The sequence below is a fragment of the Helianthus annuus genome, chromosome 5 (assembly GCF_002127325.2).
Source record: "Helianthus annuus cultivar XRQ/B chromosome 5, HanXRQr2.0-SUNRISE, whole genome shotgun sequence".
In the NCBI taxonomy this organism is placed as follows: domain Eukaryota; kingdom Viridiplantae; phylum Streptophyta; class Magnoliopsida; order Asterales; family Asteraceae; genus Helianthus; species Helianthus annuus.
This window is the reverse complement of record NC_035437.2, coordinates 81,487,158-81,493,324: the sequence shown is the minus strand read 5'-3', so window position 1 is coordinate 81,493,324 and position 6,167 is coordinate 81,487,158.

Below are 6,167 nucleotides of genomic sequence, written 5' to 3'. Positions count from 1 at the left end.
TTATGAGGATAGAAAGATCCTACATGGATTTTGGAATTTGTGTAACGAGAGGTGTTCCAACACCTTGCACTAGGCGTGCTTACGTCGATACACAAGGTAGAAAGTTCATGAGGTTGAGGCACTAGATATGCCAAGGCGACATATGAAGCAGAATTTGAAGGTTGAGTAGCAGCAGGATTGGTAACAACTTTGCTTTGGATCGCAAAGCGGCAGATGTTAACCAAATGTCCCCATCGTCCACCGTGGGTACATTTGAAACAGGGTATTTGATTTGGGTGATGACGGTGGCATTGATTGCACCAAGGAGCAGTTCCCTTATACGGCTTCATCCCTGAGGCGAGTCATGGTGATAGCTAAAACAACGGTCCTCTGGAGTACGACGCCTACTTACTGGGTAGTTGCAGCACCTGGTTCGGACATTTGGGTGTTGTTGCGATGAAGAGGCATCTTGAAGACAATGGAAGGCATAGGAGGAAACAAGCAAAAGATAGCCAAAAGAGAATGACAACACATGAAGATTGTGACCATTTGTTTGTTACCAAAGGCAAACAAATGAGACAGTGACTAATCAAAGTAAGCGGGTCAATATAATGTATCGCGAAGACATGCTCGCCTATAAGTGGACACTCACCCCAAGAGTTCCCAGGTAAGAGTGACTGGTCCGATACTGCGGATTTGTACGAACACTCTAGCCTTAGACAGAAGACCCAGGGTACAGGCATCCACTCTTCCAGTTTGCACGTGTTCACATTATTTAGACCCAAACTTTGACGAGTTTGAAAACTCAAGAGGCACTAAGCCAAATATGAGTCAAACTGGAAGGGTTCAAAACCTTATAATAAATCATCCTAGAACAGATGATTAGTTTTCAAGGCAGATCAATTTATGTTCTTATTGTGGTTGTCACTTAAGGATAAGTGACGGTATTGTTTTATGACTAAACGCAAGTAAACTCGCGTTAGGGTCCTAGGAAGGTTATAGTCTAGGTCAAAGCATTACTAATAACCTAATTCCCTATAACCATTGGCTCTGATACCAACTTTTCTGTCACACCCCGACCACGTAAAACAACAAAACGTGGCGGAAACGTCGGGGAGTGTTGTAACAGAATCATTGTTTCACAACCATGGAATAAATAGTTTCGTTTTATTGAATTATTGAACTAAATGTTTTGATACAAATTAGATAAATACAACTATTATCCTCCAAGTTTTAAAGTCGCTAAGGCCTTGTCCATTCCTATGTGAGAATACACCAATATCATCATCAAATGCCATCAACTAATGTACCTGAAACACATGTGAAAATAGGTACGTCAGCATAAAAATGCCGGCGAGTACATAGGTTTTGTATGAGTTTCAGATTCATGGCTCGTTTTACATATTGCAATACTTATTTAAAAACCTTGTTTTGAAAAGTATAGTATTGCGACACAAATAACCAACTTAAATCAAATTGGTTATATTTCATAAAAAAAAAATCTCGTAGCCATGATTCTTAACCCCAAAACATTTGTTTAATTAAATCCAGATTTGTAAATCGTTTATGGAATAAAACTCGAATAGTATAATATATTGTTGGAAAACCTTGTATTACAACTCTGTTTTGTTTACCATTGCCCAAGTGATCTAGATAACGCAACGATATATAATGTATTAAAAGCACTTATATATAGGATGTACCAGCGGCGTATCCACCATGCTTTTAACACATTATACCCGCCCCGTTACCTAATCACTTCCCTAACCCAACGGTTCAAACAGATTCAAACAGTTTGTGTCAATCAACGGTTACAAACGGTTCACATAGTCAAATAGTTACTAACGGTTCACATAGTCAAGTGGTTACAAACGGTTCACATAATCCAACGGATCATCTAGTCAACGGTTATAAACGGTTCACATAATCAATGGTTACTAACGGTTCACATAGTCAAATGGTTACCAACGGTTCATATGATCAAATGGTTACAACGGTTCAAATGATCATATGGTTACAACGGTTCAAAATGTAAAACAATGTGTCCATATGCTGGATGAGCATATGCGACAAAATGTAGTATATGGAAATCAATGTGCTAGCATGTTACGTGAACATACATAGCAAAACACAATGAAATCGTGTACTAATAATGTACTATTGAACATAGTAAGTATATGATATAAAAACATGGGAAACATGAAAGTATCAAGTAGGTACATGTGTTCCACCCCAAAACAGTTTGAAAACAGTAAAAGAGGGGACTATGTACTCACCTGAGGGTGCTTAGAAGTCTTGAACAACAACCAAGCAAAGCTAGAGTGATCAGGGAATCAAACGGCACCCTATATAGGTAACTATGTAAATAACCGGACCTAAATCGGGAGATAGGATAGAATGAGGTTCTATAAATCAAATGAGTAATTGAACTCATATGGTATGATTTAATAGACCCTACATTCTGATTGAAAGGCCTACCTAAGTGCTTTTGACCCGTTTCGACACGTTATGGTAACATAAGCTACTATAAGGCGTCGTTAGCGTAAAACTATGTTCGGATGGTTAACTATGTGCTATGCCAAGTCTTACATGCCCAATTGTCCCTAAACATGTTACTAAATCAGATTACTTGTCAAAAATATGTTCACATAGGCAAAATACGGATTTTAGCTTCAAAAGGGTATTTTGGTCATTTCCCATGGGCATACAAGCTAACAAGCAAATGACTAACCAATCCTATGTGATCATAAGGTATAACCTCAGTGGTTATTCCCTATGCAACTATGATCACTAACTAAGCTTGGTCGGATCCTAACGATCGACCAAACGGGTCGGGTTCGGAAGTATAAGCGGTTGTTTAGTCCGCTTATCTTACGACCCTAAACAAGCACAAACTAATAGTGTCGAGTTAGACATGTCAAAACATGTCTAACCTACTGATTTGGTATCAAAACAAAGTGTTTTGATACCCTAAAGTAGTTCCGAGGCAAAATGCGTGCTAAAACGCATTTTGACCGAAACTTTGACTCGACACTACAACTAGATAACGTGGTAATCAGCGGTTATAATCGCGAAGGATTATAACTATCGTGATTACAATCACGTGTCAAAGTTCAATTGAACTTTGACTTGACCAATTGATGGTCAAAACCGAAAGTCAAACTGTTGGCCAAACTGTTTGACTTTCTGCACTATATAAGGAAAAAGCAAGAAAAAGAATGAAAGAAGGCTCACAATAGTCCTTGCTATCTTTTCTACAAAGAAGACAAGTCCCAAATGCTTGAGAGAGAGCTCCAAAGCAGATGTGAAGAGAGGAATGAGAAGAATGAGCAAGGAATGAATGAAATGGATGGGCTATTTATACTTGTGGTGATGCTCTAGGATCATCACAAGTGGTTTGTTTAGCCATTAAGGAATAAATCTCATCCATACAAGTGTTAGGAGCAGGTGCAAAGCCTTGGAGAACACTTAAACTTGCTCAACACACCAAGAATTTACCAAAACAGCCCCTGAATTTGCAAACAGATGCTGAAAACACACTTTCTGCCCAGATGAGGCGCTCGCGTAGCGCTAGGGCATAGGCCTTAGGGCTCGCGCTACGCTAGCATGTATCAGGTTCAGCAAAGTTTCAAAATTGACAGAAATGGTCCCTGCACGTGTTTAAAGCCTTTTTCGATGCGTTTAAACCCCGTTAACCTCATTTCAAGGCTCTAAAATGAAGTTAAAGTATAGGGGACTCAAAACATGCTCAAAAATATCTCGGATGTCGGTTCGTTTGGTCGTACGGTCACGTTGTTCGGTTATTTACGACGAAACTCGAACGGACGCGAAAACGATCCAAATTAAGCGACGAATGGAATTTTTGCATGGCGATCACTAAAACAAAAATATTTTAGTGTGTACAAAAATTTTGGATGTCCAGATGTGTCCTGAACGTAAGATATGCGCGAAAATGCAAACTTACGCCGTTTATGACACTTTTAGTCCCTGTAAGATCATATAAGCATGTTTTCACACACCGAACCTATCAAAGCTTATTTCTAAGCCATATTTAGGTTATATATGGTATGTTTAACTTATGATCAAGTTCCGGACTGTTCGAAACCATACGAATCGGTATAGTTTCGCAGTTTGACACAAATAGTCCCTGCGATCGAATAAACTTGATTTCGGCATACCAAACCATCCAAAACTTATTTCTAAGTTATGTAAAGGTTATTTAAGGTATGTTAAGCCTATGTCACTATTCCGGAGTGTTTGTTGTATTAAACTGGTTATATTTACGCATCAGATCGTGTATAACCTTCCAGAAAGCGACTTAAAGCCCGAAATCGAACAAGAATTGATATGTGCAAATGATACACATATTTTCACAATTCCCAAGTATGAAATACAAAATTTCATTGGTTTGGCATTTGTTTGACGGTCACAGTGACACAGGTGTCACATGGATTACTAATTCTACCAGATCTGCGAACGTTTTGTGTATGTTGATCAACCATTTGATCATTTTCAACAACCTCTTGTTGAGTGCTAGTATCAACCAAACGTGTATCGGCTTGTGGTTCTTGATCCTCATCAAGTTCTACTGTTCTATTAGTTCCTTCCATAAGGAACTTATCCTCCAAGAACTTACCCTTTCGAGCAACAAATACCTTTTGCTCTGTTGGATCGTAGAAATAATATCCTATATCATCTTTAGGATATCCTACGAAGATACACTTAATGGATCGTACTTCTAACTTGTTTGGGATGTATTGCTTCACATAAGCATCACAACCCCATACCTTCAAATATGATAATGATGGAACCGTTCCATGCCATATTTCAAAAGGTGTCTTATCCACTTTCTTGGTTGGGGCCATATTTAATATACGAGCCGCAGAGAGCAAAGCGTAACCCCAAAATGATAGAGGCAATGTGCTTCTAGCCATCATAGATCGAACCATATCCAATAAAGTTCGATTCCTCCTCTCAGACATACCATTGTGTTGTGGTGTTCCAGGTGGAGTAAGTTGTGAGATGATCCCACAACTCCTAAGTTGATCTTGAAAAGCATCGCTAAGGTATTCACCTCCTCTATCGGAATGAAGAACTTTGATTGTCTTGGTGAGTTGATTCTCTACTTCGTTTTGGAAGATTTTGAACGTTTCAAAAACTTCATCTTTGTGTCTTAGCAAGTACACATAACCATAACGCCTGAAGTCATCGGTAAAAGTTACGAAGTATCTTTCACTATTCCTAGTCATTGGCTTAAAAGGACCACATACATCCGAATGTATAATACCTAATAAATCTTTTGCCCTTTGGTTTGTGCCACTAAAGGGTTTCTTGGTCATTTTACCTTGTAAACAAGATTCGCATGTATCAAATGAACCAATTTCATTTGTTTCCAAAAGACCATTCTTTTGAAGTGTTTGCATGCGATTTCTGTTTATATGACCAAGACGACAATGCCAAAGATAGGTCTCACTCAAATCCATTTTGAGTTTCTTTGTGTTTGCTTGGTACATCGAATTATCAAATGATGTATTATCATGAACCAATTCATAAATACCATTGGAAGGCGTAGCTTTAAAGTAGAACATGTCATTCATCAACGCATAAATTTCATTGTTCACAAACTTCAAATCAAATCCATATTGTCTTAAAAAGGAAACGGAAATAATGTTCCTAGTCAAACTAGGAGCATACAAAACATTTTTCAAACATATTTCCAAACCACTTGGAAGTTTTAAAATATAGTCTCCTTGGGGTTCAACTTGAACTTTTGCTCCATTGCCCATGAAGAGACTAGTGTCTCCTTTCGTGTAATGCTTATTTCTTTTGAACCCCTGTAACGTATTGCAAATATGAGTTCCACATCCGGTATCTAATACCCATGTGTTTGAAGAAATAACATTTAGATCAATATGTATCATAAAGATTGTACCTGAGGTTTGCCCCGCATCCCTCTTATTTTTCAACTCTTTGAGATAGGTTGGACAATTCCTTTTCCAATGTCCTATCTCTCCACACTCAAAGCATGGATCTCTTGTGTGACAACTGTGTTCTGTAAGCACCGTATAATGTAAAACAATGTGCTCTGGTGTTATGATATGTGTTTTTGTGCTATTATGTGTGTATTTGTGTTTGACAATTTTACAATTTGATTCGATTCCGATTTCAAGCTTTAGATCACCTTCTGG